Here is an 18,892-nt window from a genome sequence, read left to right as displayed (position 1 = left end):
GTGCGATTTCCCAACCAGCGGGGTCCCAGTGAGCCTTTTGTGCGCCTCCTGACGCGACCACGTTGTGTGCAGGGTGAAGCGCCGCTAGGAATGCCGGGAATTGTAGTCCTCCGGCGGACGGGTGGATCCCAGTGCAAACTCCGGTCCTGACGGCCAGCACGAGCAAAAAGGCAGCTCCGTGAGCAGAGGAGCAGGTAGGTTCTCAAAACAGTTTAGCCCCGGGCCAGCAAAGGTGTGTGGCGCGATTCCCCACGCAGCGGGGTCCCAGTGAGCCTTTTGTGCGCCTCACTTGAGTGCTCCCTACATAGGATTTAAGGATTCCGTAATTTACTGATTCTTTAAATTAAGGAATCAGTAAATTACCGAATCCTTAAGTCCAGCCTCTTACATGGCAAAGGGCTAAATACCGGTCGGTAATGGGAAATTTACCAATTTTCGGCCGTTACCGACCGGTATTTGCCCACCTACATCTAGCTCTTAATTAGCTGTGCATTTCCCTCTGGTATCCTGGCACAAAGCAGTCATGCTTAATTTAGAAGCACATTGTTGAGTATAAATGCAGCACACAAACAGTAATAAAGTAAAAATACAACACAAGAAAAAAGTCCCAAATCGATTCAGAACAATAGAGTACGTTTTAATAAATAAAATGATACCAGTATGACAAACGTACAATCAGTAGAACTGGAGATATTCAATCTCAAACTTCGAGGTAGGTATAGCTCTTAAAAACACAAAGCGCCACTTGGGTTTGTCATTTGGTCATGCTAGACCGAGGGAAAGTCACACGTTCAGGCCGACCGCGATGGAGCGCAGGCCGGAAACAGGGACCAAGTTTGTCCCGCTGACAGAACTTACATTCTCAAAGTCTGGCACAAAGAGTTCCATTTGTGGTGGAAGGGGGTGCAAGGCGCAGGGAGAGTGTTGTGGATGGTCGTCATTGTAAAGCAACAAAAAGGCCTGGCATTGCAGAGGGTAGTCACTATATCGCCAGTGGTCGCTGTCACCGTAGGTTGTTGTTGCTGTAGCTCAAAGTGCAGTTCTCACATTGACAGCTGTCACTGTGGGTTGATGTAGCCTGAAAAAGTTTGGTACACCAAAACTTCACGGTGGCGGTCGACATCGGTGGCAGAGTTTCGCATGCGCGGGCCTGTTTGCGGTTGTGAAGAGCCCAAACCATCAAGTGTTCACCTTTTCTTGCAGAGGAGTACATTCTGATGTCATTCAAGGGTCCAGAGCCTGGGGAGGCACCTCTTGGGGATCAGGGACTCACTCTAACAGAGGCCAGATGTGCTCAGACATTTCCAGTTACAGGTCCAGTTGCAGCAGGTCAGGTGGGCAGTTACAGGGAGGCCTCTGGAGCGTGTTGTATTCCAGTTGGTCAGGACAGGAGTGACACCTGTGAAATTGTTTAAGTTAATTAAAACCCTAACAATTTCGACAAAATTAAACAATCCCTAAAGAAAACAATATAATATACATATTAAAATAATTAATTAACATTAATAAGGTTTACAGCTTTTGATAAAATCATATCAAGATGGTATTGATACCAGTGTTGTATACATGTTCGATTTACTGATGGTCCACCAGAGAACCAATTCTGAGTAGATAAGACAATATTAAACAGTGCATCAAGAATATTCCTCTCTTTGATAAAATGCCATTTAAGATACCAATTCAAGTTAATTTCTCATATAAAAGTAAACATTTTACCAATTTGCAGTTAAGTTCCGGGTCATTTGGATCAAGACACCTTACTATGGCAGATCTACAAGTGCGTATGCCCCTGGCATTAAAAGGATTTTTTAGCAATAAAAGACGATTTCATTTTAAAACGGGACATATACAGATCAAATGATTACATACTATATGATGAAGGCAGGGTCCACCATAGACTACACAATACTCACCTTGCCACTACTCGCATTAGTAAAGGACTTTTCCATTAAATTTTCCATCAAAAGTGATCACTCACATCAGCGCCTCAAATTACTAAACGCTCCACCAAGGCTAATGGAAGCCCTGCCATCAGTAGGAGAAATATCAACAATTAATTTAAAGCATATAAGATGGACAACCAACACCCTCCTGAGAAAGCTGTCAAAGCAAAGGAGCTGGTAACAGCGCACTATCCTCGGGAGGGGTCCTTGATAGCAAGCAAAGAACTGAGAGCACTGGTAAAATCTACAAAGGCAAAAACTGTCTCTAAGAGTACCTGGGAAAAAATAAAATCTCTTAAAAAACTGTATAAAAAGGAAATTTGGGAGGACAGAAGGAAGCAAACAGATAACTTCTGGTCCAAGCTGCTTTTCAATGCGAACCAATCAAATGGCAAAGCTTTCTGGGAACAGGTTAACTGCCTAACGAAACCAAAAAAGACAATCAATGCTCCCTGCCTCTCGGGGCAAGTTGGGTATATCATTTGATAAACACCTATGGGAAAGTGGCAAACAATAGAAATGAAGTTATAAACATCATTAAATATTTGCCAGTGAAGGATAACAATGTAAATTCAGAACTAATAATAAGGGACACTATCTATCCGATTTCATGTAGCCAAACTGGACAGAATAATCCACCTTATAGCACTGGCAAGACATCTGGAAAATTCCAGAATGTGAAAGCAACCGTAAACAGCACAACTGAAGACCTGCCAATACAATACACAAAAGATGATGTTTACAAAATAATAAGATCAGGCAGAAAGGATGGTGCTACAGAACCAAATAGCATCCCACAAGCAATTTTTAAATTGGATGCAGATTTTTGGGCCACTCCTTTGTCTCATTTATACAATGAAGTAAGCAGCTCTGGTATTTTACCTGAAAGCTGAAGAGGCACCATATTCAATCCTATGTTTAAAGTAGGCAATTTAGAGGAACCAGCAAACTATAGGCTTATCTCGCAAATGGAGTCAGAAGCTAAATATTACGCCTCCCTTGTTCTTAGAGAATTGGTACATTGGTCAGAAATTAATAACATAATTCCCATTAATCAGTCTGGATTTTGTAGGGGTTCTGGCACAATTATCAATAGCCTAGCTTTAGGCTCAATGGTAGACAAGGTCATACAACAGAGGAAAACCCTATATGTATGCTTTGTAGATTTCAAAGCTGCATTTGACAGTGTACAAAGAGGTATTTGTTGTAATGAATTTGACAGGTTCACTGCTTATCTTGATTAAAGTTTAATGTTAGGAGAAACACAGAGCCACCCTACCAGACGCAGCTGGTTAAACTGTCACTACCACACTCAACAGTGAGCTCAGAGATAGAACCCCAAAACATCATAGATGACATAACCCAGCCTCACATATTACATTCTAGTACAATATAACATATCTCCCCATCTTATACTTACCTAAAAATAAAGAACAGAAAAGAAGAGAAAAAACAGAAAAGAAAAGAAAGAAATGACCATGTGAATAAACTCAGAGATAGAACTCCAATACATCATAGATGACATAACCCAGCCTCACATATTAAATTCTAGTACAATATAACAGTATTCTATGGAACAAATTAAGGAAATGGGGGCTTCCAGCACAAATACTCCGAGCCATTAAGCAGCTATATACAAACACCTGGATGCAAGTCACAGTGGCAGATGGTTCTAGATGTACGAGGAAAATACAAACAGAAAATGGCCTGAAACAAAGTTGCATTGGTCAGGACAAGAGGTCAGCCAACTGACCCTTTGAGTCACTCAGGTTAGCCTGGAATGAAGGGAGAAGGTCCAGTCTTCCTTCTCAGAGAGCAGGGCAGGGCTCAAGCAGCAGGGAAGGTCTCTGGAATCAGTAGGGATGTCCTCTGGGTAACAAGTCCTCTGGAGAACAAGGCAGTCCTTCTTATGTAATGTCCACAGGTCCAGGAGTGTACTGAAGAGTGGCTCTAGAGATCCAATATTTATACTTGGTGCCAGCCTTTGAAATGGGTGAATTCCCTATACTACCCCAATTCTGGTTCTGGAAAGATCGTCCTTCTCCTGTCAAGATTCCAAGAACTCTGAGATGACAAAAGACTAGTGTCAGGTTCCTTTGTGTGTTCAGGAGACAAAGCCCTTTGAACTATAAGTGGGGCTTGTGTACACCTCCACACCAACCCTTCTGGCAGGATGGCCCATCCTGTCCACACTTTACCCTCTTTTGTGTCACTGTCTGGAAGCAATAAACACCCCTAACCGCAGAGCCATTCACAGTAATTTGACCGAGTATACTGTCAGAAGGCACAAATGATTAGGACAAGAAAATACCACATTTCTACAATGCCATTTTTAGAATTGTGACATCTGACTTTGCCATTAAAGAGGGTTTTAAGTAACAATTAATTGGAGTTGAAACAGCATACCTCTATCTGCTTTTTATCAAACGTTATCACTTATTAAACGCAATAAGGTAACCCTATGTTAATCAATAAGATAGATCGGCCTTACAGTAGTGAAAAACGACTTTAGTCGTTTTTCACTCCGGACAAGTAAAAGTACACATATCCTACATTTTAAAGACAATGTCCCCTTCCCACTGAGCCTATTGGGCCTACCTTGAGGTGACTTATATGTTTTAAAAAGGAAGGTTTAGGCCTGGCTAAAGGTATTGTTTGCAAGATCGAAATGGAGTTTAAAACTGCACTACAGGCTGCAGTGGCAGGCCTGAGACAGGTTTTAAAAGATTACTTGAGTTGGTGGCACAATGAGTGCTGCAGGCTTACTGATAGCAATTCAGTTACAGGCCCTAGATACATGTGGTACCACTTTACTAGGGACTTACAAGTAAATTAAAGGTGGCAATTAGGTGTAGTCCAACTTTACCATATTTTATGGAGAGAGCACAAGCACTTTACCACTGGATAGCAGAGAAAATGAGCACAGACTCCTAATGCCAATAAAACAGGATTCAGGAGCAAGAATCTGGGATAGACCCTGATAAAGGGCCAGGTTCTACAGGTAGTATCGAGAGGGTGCCTTGTTTGATCATTTTGCCTTTATACTTGGATATGTTTTTAGGTGTTTCTTATAATGCAGGCATGGTTTAAAGGATGAATGGTGCTCTGTACAAAGAACATTGTCCCAGATGTATGTAGGGAATGGTTTGCGATTACCAAATAGCAAATGTTTGCGATTTACTATTTAGTATTCGCAAACACCCATATACGGAAGTGTGCTTTACACTTTCCATGATTCCCCGTGGGTCACAAATAGCCCTACTTGATTAATATTCATACGGCAGGTCTCGGTTTGCTACCCATTAGGAATTGCAAAAATCCCTAGGATGGTGACCATGCTGGGGTCAGCAGACCATCATATCTGTGATTGTTTTTCAATAAAGTAATGTTTCTATTTTTAATGCAGCCCATTTTCCTTAATGGGACCACTACCTGCTCTTAAAAATGTTTTTACAAACATTCACAAAAGGGACGGGGTTCTTTAGGGACCCGTCCCATTTGCGAATGGGTTAACATCTACTTGAAGTAGGTGGTACAATGTGAATGTTGTGTGACTGCATTTCGGTATTAGGAAGGGACGCCCTAAACATGCCCCTTCCTAATACCGAATCCCAAACCCCATTTGCAATTTGGTAATAGGTTACTGATTCGCAAATTAAGCCTTTGTATATTAAAAAGTGCCTTTAATCATTTGCAAACGGCCCAATTCTCCAAATTGGGCTGTTTGCGAAAGAGCTTTGTACATCTGGCCCATTGGTATTGTATAAAGAAAACCTCAACTATATAGTGCTGTGGGGTCTCTTTGTGGCCAAACTGCAGAAAACTATGATGCACAGAACAGGAGCATGCAACAGACACATCGCAGTGGTTTTTTCTCCATATTTACAATTGTGGCAGAGTTAGAAACAGTGACTTGCTCAGAATCACATAGAACCCGATTCACGTACAAATAGCAAATCTGCAGCAGTACATTTATGAATATGTGCAGGTGCAGATTTACTACTATTTGGGTTCACAAAACATGTCATTGGACTGTTTACAAGGGCACCTATTCTCGCTGTAAATCCACACTTTTAAATGCATATGTGCCTGTCAGGAGTCCCTTTTTGGATTCCAGCCAGACTCTAAAAAAGTATATTTGCTGTTGTACTTAATATGCACCATAGATTTTGATCAAATGCAAAAGAGAGGGTTAGAACCCATATTCCCTAGTTCCAAGGTCTGGAACAATTCCACAAAATCACCATTCCTATTCTTGATTTTACAATCATACATGTCCTTGTTTCATTGTCTAGTATTTGAAAAGTGCACAGCTGCCACTTTTGTGTTATCATAATACAGCTGTCATTCCTGGGATCCCTTTCAGCCAGGAGCCTGCATGATTGATCACAGATGTATGTAGAAAGAACTTTATCTGGGTGTGGGGAGTTGTGTTGTGAATGAAAGCCAGAACTGTGCTTTGATTGTGTCTCATCACAATCATTTCAGCATGTAAGCTTGTCAGTGTAGTGTAGGAGAATTTATATCCACATAAATCCATATAGAGTACATGGTCCCATGAGAGACAGTAGAGGGTATCAGAAAGTTCTGTGGGAAAGAACATGATGCCTGCAAGCCAGAGATGCATTCCAGCCATAACATGTTGATACAGCTAAGAATGCCAGTGATACAGAGAGATTTAAAAGGGCTAGAGCATTCTTTTTAAGCATGTTACTGATAGCCTTGTTGGGTTTGTAGGACCATTTTACAGACCATGTTTCTTCGGTCTCCTTAGACTCTGGTTCTGTGTGAGTAGCTCAGAGAATGGTAGCCACTTTCCGAGCTCTCTGGAATTTGGCAGTGGTTCGACACAACGAAACAGGGACTGTCTGGGAGGGTGCAAATTGTCAGCATCCTTCAGAATTGATTGAGAAACATAGTTAACCATGCATTGTAGGCAGTTTTCTTTTTACAGACATAATGTTTGAGATTTGCAGTTGTTTATAAGGGGCTCATGTAGTGTTTCGCAGATAGGATACTCCATCACCAATGTGGCAAATGTCCCGTCCACCGTATTACAAGGCTAGTGTAGTTTATGGCAGTATCCCATCCACCAACCTCTAAACAAGGCCCTAAGTATATTTATTTTGGTTTGTTTGAATCTTTGCTTGCATTCGTGACATGGTGTTATGGTTGGATTTTCTGAGTAGGTGGGATCAGCCCCCAGGGGCCCCTCCAACCCAGCCAGAACGTACTCACCTTCCCTCCTCAGGACCAACTATCCAGGCACCTGGTACCTACCTGAGGATGGGGAACTCGCAATATACAAGCTCATATTATTAAAAACACCACTAAATCTATAGGGATACTAAGAATACTCACTGATTACTAGGGATATCCATACCCTACACCACACTTATTCACATCAGTTGGTCTCGCGGCCACCCTGACCCAGACCGTTCTACCCTAGGGCAGATATGACACACAATCCGGTGCGTCTACACACGGGCCTGCAGAACCCAATGCTCCCTTTTCCAAACTGTTCGCAATCCTGCGAAACTACACACTAGTTCAACCTCCTAGTGTTCTCACTTATTCAAGCCACAATCCAGTGGGTATACACACTGATCTCATACTCAGTGCTCTCACTAACGCCGCATATCAACGACGACCACATTCCTATGAACACCTATACATATATATATATATATTGGGAAGTCTCTTCACTAAGGGTCTGCTACTACAATAATATTATGGGATGGTGTACTAACTTAGTCCCTTGATTGCAAGTCTCCTCTCTCCCTCACTATTACTTACCTGATCAGGGGTAGCATCTGTTCAAACAGTAATAACTACCAGGAGTGATTACCCTCACTGTATGGGGATAAAGATATACACACTATGTGACTGAGTTATTTCTTGATTTAAGCGCTCCTACCCCCCTTTTTGATCCATCAGTGGCTCAACAGCAACTGGCTTGAAGCCAGGATAACTTTATCATAAAAGAACTCATGCACACTAATTCACTAATTAATGGGGTCATTTATTATTAGTACAATATAAACCTTTACACAGATCTGACAAAGACTATAGGTAGAACACACCGCTTGAAAGAGAAGGATTAAACATAACAGGAACACTCCGCTGAAAGGGAAAAGATTAGACATAAAGTGTAAGTGTAACTAATGTGATGAAAACAATATCACCTGATTAGTGTGAAGTCTTGTTCTAGCTGTCATCTGGGTTCCTCTCTCGTCTGTGCCTTGGCTCATCTCAGACTCTCTCTCTCTCCTGCACTCTTGGGTACACCTCTGCGCTGATCGCTCTGTCTCTGGACTCCTCTCCCCCACACGGACTGTCTCCACCTTCTATCTTCAATCTTAATGGTTCCTGCCGCTCTGATCACCGTTCATTCCACTAGCTTATTCACTCTGTCTCTGCGCCAATGTCCAATTAACTCCATCTGCTCCCATAGGTTAGTCCACGATCTCTCCTCTGTCTCTTCTAAAAGGCATTACTTCAGACTCCAGCTATTCACACCTCCTCCTGATAAGCAACTGCTTCTGACTGCTTCCTTCAGTTCCAGCTCACTATTCAACTCAGCTCTTCTCCAGCTTGAACCCTCTCTCTCTCTCTGCCAACTCCACTCCACTGCTGGACTCTCTGCTGGACTCCCTCTGCTCGACTCACACTCTGCTTGACTCTCTGGCTGACTGACTGACTCCGCCTCTGCACTTCACTGATATAGAATGCTGTTTCCTCTTGGAAAGTTCCAGCCAGCAGCTTCCTCCCACCAATCCCATGCACCAGGCTCCTTGCGCTAGACGCTCCCACAGTGACCAGTCTGCTTGTTTCGTCTAGAGACCTGAGCCCGGGAACAATTCCTGATTAGATTCAGCTCTGGCCGGTTCTCTCCGGTCCGCTTAGGGCGAACAACAGTTATAACTATAAACTTTGCCTTTGCCCTGAAAAGCCTCTCAGCTTCATCAAGATGGAGTCCCTCTAGCTCTAGGCCTGTAGGCCTGAAAGGGGTGAAATGCTCCTTAGCTCTGTCAGAATACCTACATAAACCATACCAATGTGTCTAATATGTCAAAGCCAATAGGCAATAGACAGGTTAAAGTCAAGAATAAAGGCATATTAAGCAGCTATCCTCTTCTAGGTCTGGAAAAAAGGGCTTAAAAGGGCCAACACAGGCTAAGAATACCTATACTAGATGCGAGCAAGACTAATGATCTATATCACTGCTAAATAAAGCCAAAAACTCTGCCATTACATTGCACCCCTAGATCCTTATCTTGCGAGCATCAATAAACAACAACAACCATCTAAACAAACATCAACATAATCTATACAACATAGGCTAAGAATACCTATCCTAGATGTGAGCAAGATTAAGATCTATATCACTGCTAAATATCTCTGCCATCCACCCTTAGATCCTTATCTTGCGAACATCTTATAAACAATAACATCTAGATAAACAAACATCAACACAATCTATCAACAAATCAAAACCTAAAAAAAAACTCCCTAAAAACAATAACAACTCAAGGAAATTCCACCTGAAACTCAATTGTAGGGAATAGAAACCTAAAAACAAATCAAAGCACCCTTGACTTGAATGCTGAAACATATCTGATAACAACAGAAACTAACCAAAGCATCCTCAAACTAAATGTGCCTCAACTTCTAATGATAATGTAGGGACTTATGTGTTGAATGAAAACAGCAAGGGACCTAAATGGGGCCTACTTCGGACAACTTAATCCTAAATGAGGCCTACCTACTATTGTCAACTTAAGAACTAAATGTGTTTCAACTCCTAATGAGAAAACAACAAAGGGCCTAAATGAGCCCTACGTACTATAGGCAACTTAAGCTAATGATGACTCATGAAACTATTGGTGTAGGGGCTTGTTTGTGGGATGAAAATAACAATAGGCCTAAATGAGGCCTACCTACTGACATATGTCAATTTAAAGTGAAATCTGAGAAATACAGTTGCAAGGTCTGGGCAAACATTAATACATAATCATACTAAAAGACACACCACCCAGAACAATCCAAATTTTAAGGTAACCACCCTTTGATCAATCAAGGTGAAAATGCAAGAACAGTAAAAAGAAAAACAACCCCATTTCTACAAGATAGCTGGTGTAAAATCAAGCTTAGAACAACAAAACAATCATTTTAAATCACACTGTGGAACACATGTGTGAACCACCATCCAAAAAAAAAAGGTCCTTCATTGGCAAAAACTGTTTTGAAGAAAACAGAAAAACTATAATAGGTGACATGTTTTTTGCTTTAAAAAGTGGGACCTGCTTGTCCAAGGGATTATGCATCAAATCCATTTATAATTCTGTCACAAATAAAACATGTTTGTGTTATTATTTTTTTTTAAAAGTGGGGCCTGCTCGAAGTGATGTCTATAAAAAAATGCAGGCCAAGCGATTATGTCCAAATTCTTCAGTGTAGGCCACCACCCTGCATCCTCGGTATCCGGACACTTCCTCCAATGCGGCCATCCATCACCCTTCCGGTCTGGTCTGGTCTGGTCTGGTTCCATCATCCAAAAACAATAAACTAAAATAAAAACATGAAAGTAAAAAGCTAAAACAAGAAAAGAAGTGGAAGGGGGAGGGACCCACGCACAACCACAACTTCAGCAATCCTAGAAACAAGAGAACAAGTATCATTATTCTTGTAAAATAAAATTTTCCATTTAAAAAGCACCCCGGGTGCCTTTCATTATTGAAAAGAAAATATCCTAATTAATTAAAAACATTCAAAATTTAACTTTTAATAACATTGTGCAGGGCCTAACATACCCTAATCCTCCCTAAGCCAGCCCCTCCCTTCAGAGCAGGAGCCACGCTACAGTGTGAAGCTACTTGAACTGCAATATGATGAGCCTCTCTAAACCAGCCCCTCCCTTAAATAAACAAGCCATCCGCGGAAGAAAATTGGATTGTAGCCAATCATAACGAACTGGGACGTGATCGAAACTTGCAGAGCAAAGGAAAAAAAACTCGTCTGCACAAACCAGCTGGTCTGCCAAGGTCGACAAACAAATTCCTTGCCTGTTCTCATGCCTTATTTTCTAACTAACGGAAGCTAGCATTTAAAAAAAAAACAATTCTATTACAGTGTACTGCCAATTAAAAAAGCTCCAGTTTTTAAAAAGACTTTTGTCCAACTAATTCAGCTAAAGGCAAGACACTTAAAATATGGGCACTTATTTAGAAAGGGGCAACTAACTTATACACACAAGATTATACATTCTGCATTTGGGAAAAAAACGAATTAACATGGTCCATTTGTCAGCTGCTGAAAAGAGAAATAATTTGTAAAACAACATAAAATGCAGATACATTTCAACATTGTATTTAATTTAAGGTTTTGCTGACACATTTATAAAAGCATACATTTTAATTTACATTTGGGAAAATAATAATGTTACATTTTAACATTTTTTTCTTTCAAAGGCACATGGTTGCCTTCCACTAATTAAAAGCACATGTTACCATGCACTGTCGGGCAAGATTTATTATTCTCAACCTATCATTATTGCAACCAGCACATTCCTGTCTAGATGGAAACCCCTCACAGAAATAATTAATGAAAACAGCTCCGTAGCGTGCACTCTAACGGGCCATCTTTTTAACATTTCACTCATTTAAAAAAAAAAACACAGCTCTCTCCGTAATCCGACTGGTTGATTTATAACCACATCAGTTCCAAGGCAAACCCACACAAATTCGTAGACGCATTTCAAAAGGAATGTTAAATGAACAGAACCCTTCGCAAAACACAAGATGGTACCTTTCCGTCAAGAAACTGACAAAACACATAGGCAGACCAAGGAATCAAAAAAAAAAGTCAAAATCAAACCATCAAATAATCCTTAAAATAATCCACTGACTTTTATAGTCAGGTCAGATAACCATGCATGTTGACAGCATGTAAAAAAAAAATAAAGACTGCCACCTCAACTCAAGATATTAACCCTTTGGCAGCTCAAGCACAATCATTCCCCAATGTCCATTGATACATGGGAAAATCATGATCACATTTCTTCACGTTTACAGATGACACGTACACATATTTTCAAAACGTTATCCCCAAGCACCCGAGAGAGATCCAGCTCTCTCCTGCCTAACGTAATGATAACATGCCCTGTCCAAGCCATGACCACATGGCGCTTTTCACAAGCCATATTTACAAGACAAACTTTTCACAAACAACATTTCCAAGGCGCAATGCACAAGGAACACAGCAGATCAACATAAGAACATGCACCTCACAAGCCACAATAATATGACGCAATTCATAAGCCATATTTACAAGACAAGCTTTTCACAAACAAGGTATCCAAGGCGCAATGCACAAGGAACACAATAGATCAACATGAGAACCTGCACCTCACAAGCCACATTAATATGGCGCTATTCACAAGTCATATTTACAAGGAGCTATATTCAAAGAACTTCACAAATCATATTACAATGAACACATTTCACATTGCACAGCATAAGCAGATGCAGCAAGCAATTTAATGGGCAATTTAAAAGCATTTTTTACACACATTTATACAATTGGACCATCACATAGATGTAACTGGCTTCCTCATGTAATGCCATCCTTCAACTCTGACAGTTTAAACACCAAGATGAAAACCATTCCTTCCACCCTCAATAAACCAAATGCCATGATGTAATGCAATCTCCTCACGCTGCAACTGTTCAAGCCCTTATGTCTAACAAGCTACATAAACTGCAACATTACGCCAGATGGAACCAGCGTTCAGGGCACTCCCTCAGAACACATGGGAAACTCTCTAAGCACATGGCCAGGACACACAGGATAGGTAAACAGTTCGTGACGCCAGATGTTATGGCTGGATTTTCTGAGTAGGTGGGATCAGCCCCCAGGGGCCCCTCCAACCCAGCCAGAACGTACTCACCTTCCCTCCTCAGGACCAACTATCCAGGCACCTGGTACCTACCTGAGGATGGGGAACTCGCAATATACAAGCTCATATTATTAAAAACACCACTAAATCTATAGGGATACTAAGAATACTCACTGATTACTAGGGATATCCATACCCTACACCACACTTATTCACATCAGTTGGTCTCGCGGCCACCCTGACCCAGACCGTTCTACCCTAGGGCAGATATGACACACAATCCGGTGCGTCTACACACGGGCCTGCAGAACCCAATGCTCCCTTTTCCAAACTGTTCGCAATCCTGCGAAACTACACACTAGTTCAACCTCCTAGTGTTCTCACTTATTCAAGCCACAATCCAGTGGGTATACACACTGATCTCATACTCAGTGCTCTCACTAACGCCGCATATCAACGACGACCACATTCCTATGAACACCTATACATATATATATATATATTGGGAAGTCTCTTCACTAAGGGTCTGCTACTACAATAATATTATGGGATGGTGTACTAACTTAGTCCCTTGGTTGCAAGTCTCCTCTCTCCCTCACTATTACTTACCTGATCAGGGGTAGCATCTGTTCAAACAGTAATAACTACCAGGAGTGATTACCCTCACTGTATGGGGATAAAGATATACACACTATGTGACTGAGTTATTTCTTGATTTAAGCGCTCCTACCCCCCTTTTTGATCCATCAGTGGCTCAACAGCAACTGGCTTGAAGCCAGGATAACTTTATCATAAAAGAACTCATGCACACTAATTCACTAATTAATGGGGTCATTTATTATTAGTACAATATAAACCTTTACACAGATCTGACAAAGACTATAGGTAGAACACACCGCTTGAAAGAGAAGGATTAAACATAACAGGAACACTCCGCTGAAAGGGAAAAGATTAGACATAAAGTGTAAGTGTAACTAATGTGATGAAAACAATATCACCTGATTAGTGTGAAGTCTTGTTCTAGCTGTCATCTGGGTTCCTCTCTCGTCTGTGCCTTGGCTCATCTCAGACTCTCTCTCTCTCCTGCACTCTTGGGTACACCTCTGCGCTGATCGCTCTGTCTCTGGACTCCTCTCCCCCACACGGACTGTCTCCACCTTCTATCTTCAATCTTAATGGTTCCTGCCGCTCTGATCACCGTTCATTCCACTAGCTTATTCACTCTGTCTCTGCGCCAATGTCCAATTAACTCCATCTGCTCCCATAGGTTAGTCCACGATCTCTCCTCTGTCTCTTCTAAAAGGCATTACTTCAGACTCCAGCTATTCACACCTCCTCCTGATAAGCAACTGCTTCTGACTGCTTCCTTCAGTTCCAGCTCACTATTCAACTCAGCTCTTCTCCAGCTTGAACCCTCTCTCTCTCTCTGCCAACTCCACTCCACTGCTGGACTCTCTGCTGGACTCCCTCTGCTCGACTCACACTCTGCTTGACTCTCTGGCTGACTGACTGACTCCGCCTCTGCACTTCACTGATATAGAATGCTGTTTCCTCATGGAAAGTTCCAGCCAGCAGCTTCCTCCCACCAATCCCATGCACCAGGCTCCTTGCGCTAGACGCTCCCACAGTGACCAGTCTGCTTGTTTCGTCTAGAGACCTGAGCCCGGGAACAATTCCTGATTAGATTCAGCTCTGGCCGGTTCTCTCCGGTCCGCTTAGGGCGAACAACAGTTATAACTATAAACTTTGCCTTTGCCCTGAAAAGCCTCTCAGCTTCATCAAGATGGAGTCCCTCTAGCTCTAGGCCTGTAGGCCTGAAAGGGGTGAAATGCTCCTTAGCTCTGTCAGAATACCTACATAAACCATACCAATGTGTCTAATATGTCAAAGCCAATAGGCAATAGACAGGTTAAAGTCAAGAATAAAGGCATATTAAGCAGCTATCCTCTTCTAGGTCTGGAAAAAAGGGCTTAAAAGGGCCAACACAGGCTAAGAATACCTATACTAGATGCGAGCAAGACTAATGATCTATATCACTGCTAAATAAAGCCAAAAACTCTGCCATTACATTGCACCCCTAGATCCTTATCTTGCGAGCATAATTTGTAAAACAACATAAAATGCAGATACATTTCAACATTGTATTTAATTTAAGGTTTTGCTGACACATTTATAAAAGCATACATTTTAATTTACATTTGGGAAAATAATAATGTTACATTTTAACATTTTTTTCTTTCAAAGGCACATGGTTGCCTTCCACTAATTAAAAGCACATGTTACCATGCACTGTCGGGCAAGATTTATTATTCTCAACCTATCATTATTGCAACCAGCACATTCCTGTCTAGATGGAAACCCCTCACAGAAATAATTAATGAAAACAGCTCCGTAGCGTGCACTCTAACGGGCCATCTTTTTAACATTTCACTCATTTAAAAAAAAAAACACAGCTCTCTCCGTAATCCGACTGGTTGATTTATAACCACATCAGTTCCAAGGCAAACCCACACAAATTCGTAGACGCATTTCAAAAGGAATGTTAAATGAACAGAACCCTTCGCAAAACACAAGATGGTACCTTTCCGTCAAGAAACTGACAAAACACATAGGCAGACCAAGGAATCAAAAAAAAAAGTCAAAATCAAACCATCAAATAATCCTTAAAATAATCCACTGACTTTTATAGTCAGGTCAGATAACCATGCATGTTGACAGCATGTAAAAAAAAAATAAAGACTGCCACCTCAACTCAAGATATTAACCCTTTGGCAGCTCAAGCACAATCATTCCCCAATGTCCATTGATACATGGGAAAATCATGATCACATTTCTTCACGTTTACAGATGACACGTACACATATTTTCAAAACGTTATCCCCAAGCACCCGAGAGAGATCCAGCTCTCTCCTGCCTAACGTAATGATAACATGCCCTGTCCAAGCCATGACCACATGGCGCTATTCACAAGCCATATTTACAAGACAAACTTTTCACAAACAACATTTCCAAGGCGCAATGCACAAGGAACACAGCAGATCAACATAAGAACATGCACCTCACAAGCCACAATAATATGACGCAATTCATAAGCCATATTTACAAGACAAGCTTTTCACAAACAAGGTATCCAAGGCGCAATGCACAAGGAACACAATAGATCAACATGAGAACCTGCACCTCACAAGCCACATTAATATGGCGCTATTCACAAGTCATATTTACAAGGAGCTATATTCAAAGAACTTCACAAATCATATTACAATGAACACATTTCACATTGCACAGCATAAGCAGATGCAGCAAGCAATTTAATGGGCAATTTAAAAGCATTTTTTACACACATTTATACAATTGGACCATCACATAGATGTAACTGGCTTCCTCATGTAATGCCATCCTTCAACTCTGACAGTTTAAACACCAAGATGAAAACCATTCCTTCCACCCTCAATAAACCAAATGCCATGATGTAATGCAATCTCCTCACGCTGCAACTGTTCAAGCCCTTATGTCTAACAAGCTACATAAACTGCAACATTACGCCAGATGGAACCAGCGTTCAGGGCACTCCCTCAGAACACATGGGAAACTCTCTAAGCACATGGCCAGGACACACAGGATAGGTAAACAGTTCGTGACGCCAGATGTTATGGCTGGATTTTCTGAGTAGGTGGGATCAGCCCCCAGGGGCCCCTCCAACCCAGCCAGAACGTACTCACCTTCCCTCCTCAGGACCAACTATCCAGGCACCTGGTACCTACCTGAGGATGGGGAACTCGCAATATACAAGCTCATATTATTAAAAACACCACTAAATCTATAGGGATACTAAGAATACTCACTGATTACTAGGGATATCCATACCCTACACCACACTTATTCACATCAGTTGGTCTCGCGGCCACCCTGACCCAGACCGTTCTACCCTAGGGCAGATATGACACACAATCCGGTGCGTCTACACACGGGCCTGCAGAACCCAATGCTCCCTTTTCCAAACTGTTCGCAATCCTGCGAAACTACACACTAGTTCAACCTCCTAGTGTTCTCACTTATTCAAGCCACAATCCAGTGGGTATACACACTGATCTCATACTCAGTGCTCTCACTAACGCCGCATATCAACGACGACCACATTCCTATGAACACCTATACATATATATATATATATTGGGAAGTCTCTTCACTAAGGGTCTGCTACTACAATAATATTATGGGATGGTGTACTAACTTAGTCCCTTGGTTGCAAGTCTCCTCTCTCCCTCACTATTACTTACCTGATCATGGGTAGCATCTGTTCAAACAGTAATAACTACCAGGAGTGATTACCCTCACTGTATGGGGATAAAGATATACACACTATGTGACTGAGTTATTTCTTGATTTAAGCGCTCCTACCCCCCTTTTTGATCCATCAGTGGCTCAACAGCAACTGGCTTGAAGCCAGGATAACTTTATCATAAAAGAACTCATGCACACTAATTCACTAATTAATGGGGTCATTTATTATTAGTACAATATAAACCTTTACACAGATCTGACAAAGACTATAGGTAGAACACACCGCTTGAAAGAGAAGGATTAAACATAACAGGAACACTCCGCTGAAAGGGAAAAGATTAGACATAAAGTGTAAGTGTAACTAATGTGATGAAAACAATATCACCTGATTAGTGTGAAGTCTTGTTCTAGCTGTCATCTGGGTTCCTCTCTCGTCTGTGCCTTGGCTCATCTCAGACTCTCTCTCTCTCCTGCACTCTTGGGTACACCTCTGCGCTGATCGCTCTGTCTCTGGACTCCTCTCCCCCACACGGACTGTCTCCACCTTCTATCTTCAATCTTAATGGTTCCTGCCGCTCTGATCACCGTTCATTCCACTAGCTTATTCACTCTGTCTCTGCGCCAATGTCCAATTAACTCCATCTGCTCCCATAGGTTAGTCCACGATCTCTCCTCTGTCTCTTCTAAAAGGCATTACTTCAGACTCCAGCTATTCACACCTCCTCCTGATAAGCAACTGCTTCTGACTGCTTCCTTCAGTTCCAGCTCACTATTCAACTCAGCTCTTCTCCAGCTTGAACCCTCTCTCTCTCTCTGCCAACTCCACTCCACTGCTGGACTCTCTGCTGGACTCCCTCTGCTCGACTCACACTCTGCTTGACTCTCTGGCTGACTGACTGACTCCGCCTCTGCACTTCACTGATATAGAATGCTGTTTCCTCATGGAAAGTTCCAGCCAGCAGCTTCCTCCCACCAATCCCATGCACCAGGCTCCTTGCGCTAGACGCTCCCACAGTGACCAGTCTGCTTGTTTCGTCTAGAGACCTGAGCCCGGGAACAATTCCTGATTAGATTCAGCTCTGGCCGGTTCTCTCCGGTCTGCTTAGGGCGAACAACAGTTATAACTATAAACTTTGCCTTTGCCCTGAAAAGCCTCTCAGCTTCATCAAGATGGAGTCCCTCTAGCTCTAGGCCTGTAGGCCTGAAAGGGGTGAAATGCTCCTTAGCTCTGTCAGAATACCTACATAAACCATACCAATGTGTCTAATATGTCAAAGCCAATAGGCAATAGACAGGTTAAAGTCAAGAATAAAGGCATATTAAGCAGCTATCCTCTTCTAGGTCTGGAAAAAAGGGCTTAAAAGGGCCAACACAGGCTAAGAATACCTATACTAGATGCGAGCAAGACTAATGATCTATATCACTGCTAAATAAAGCCAAAAACTCTGCCATTACACATGGTTACTGTATGGTTTCTTGATAGTCACAAAGAATGATATCCTGAGGGATAAAGTAAGGAAAGGAGGCCAAAGAAGAAAAGGAAAATGGTGGTGATGAGGCTGATGGCTCCCCATAGCTTAAGAACTGTTTCAGTGGATATTTTTGCTCAATGCTTGCTGAACGAGTCAAACCTTGAGCTGGATCGAATTAAAAAATGAAGTAATATGGCTTGGTGGAGAAGCGTCAATTGACTTTGGATCTTGCAAAGAGAGGTTTAGACCAGAGGAATCCTGGATAGGATTCAGAACTCCTGTATGCATGTGTATGT

This window comes from Lissotriton vulgaris, chromosome 3_1 (assembly GCF_964263255.1).
Source record: "Lissotriton vulgaris chromosome 3_1, aLisVul1.2, whole genome shotgun sequence".
Lineage (NCBI taxonomy): Eukaryota > Metazoa > Chordata > Amphibia > Caudata > Salamandridae > Lissotriton > Lissotriton vulgaris.
This window is presented reverse-complemented; position numbering follows the sequence as displayed.